Here is a 1163-nt window from a genome sequence, read left to right as displayed (position 1 = left end):
CTCCACCCTCCCTTTTGAGCATTTTTTTTTTTTTGGCTATTTTTTCTTCCTGTGTACAGTGTGGGCACCACAAACTAAACTGGTGAGAAAGGAAATGCTTCCTTACTTCCTTTCCCTCTTTTATGCTGGCTCCAAGAAATGGGCCTGGGGATATTTGTTTCTGTTCTGTCTTTAGTTTTAGGTACCAGAGATTATCCTTATACGATTGGGAGTATGAGCCAAGACAAACCCGGAGCCAGGGTTGCGGAAGAAATGGTACAGTCAACCATCTGGGCATGGAAGCCTTGAGTAGCCAGTGTACCTGGAATTTGAGCTTGAGATGAGTTTTAGATTTGGAACAAGGGACTGTGCCCTATAGGAATTGAGCTAAGCTATGAACCTCATAACCTCTTTCCCCTCCAGACTGAGGCCGTGCAAGAGGGAAGGTGAATTATGCCTTCCACATTTTGGGAGAGTGAGTTTATATATTTGTGATTATAATTTTTTTGGGGGGGGAGAGGAGCCTTTAATGTATAATGGAGTATTATACCACAAATGCTATGGACGAGCCTGGGACAGTGAACTAGGGGAGTCTGAGGGTAGAGGAAGGGCTAATGTGGAAAGTGAAGGTGGGAATGGGGGTAGGGGGGAGGGGATTATTGGTGCTGGTCAGGGCTGGGTTGCTTGCTCAACTGTTCTCCCAGAAGTTGTTTCAGGCCATGGTGAGTGTAGCCACCCACACCATATGCTCCTGGAACTCAACTTCACCAACCCTGTTCTTATCCAGCTCCTTTATCACCTTGTCCACCACATCTGCATCCTTCTGGATATCCAGGAAGCCAGAAAGTTCAGCCTTCAGTCATTCCTTCAGCTCCTTCTTGTTCAGTTTATACTTATCACCTTCCTTGCCAAAGTGGGCATGGAATACATTGATGAGAGATTCCATGGCATTCTCCAGCTCCAAGCCCATGACTGCAACATACTGGTGGGTTTGGGGCTGAAGGGGGAGCAGATGAGAAGGATGAAGCTATGTGTCCTGTGACCAGAGCCGGTGTCATGATTATAATTTCTGAAGTAAATATTTCTGTGCAAAAGCTAATATGACTGTTAGTGACTAATGGAACTGAAACTCAGGGTGCTTCCCCCTGTAACTGAGAGAACAATATTAGTGAGGGCTGGAGCCA

At 46.1% G+C, this 1163-nt stretch overlaps 1 pseudogene; it reads right to left on the bottom strand.

Annotated features, from left to right (window-relative positions):
• Nucleotides 1-667: 667 nt before the first annotated feature.
• Nucleotides 668-949, bottom strand: LOC114034653 (annotated as a pseudogene).
• Nucleotides 950-1163: the final 214 nt, after the last annotated feature.

Source organism: Vombatus ursinus, unplaced genomic scaffold (assembly GCF_900497805.2).
Source record: "Vombatus ursinus unplaced genomic scaffold, bare-nosed wombat genome assembly UNPS02009062.1, whole genome shotgun sequence".
NCBI classification, from domain to species: Eukaryota; Metazoa; Chordata; class Mammalia; order Diprotodontia; family Vombatidae; genus Vombatus; species Vombatus ursinus.
The sequence above is the reverse complement of the archived record's forward strand: the minus strand, read 5'-3'. Positions and strand labels throughout refer to the sequence as shown.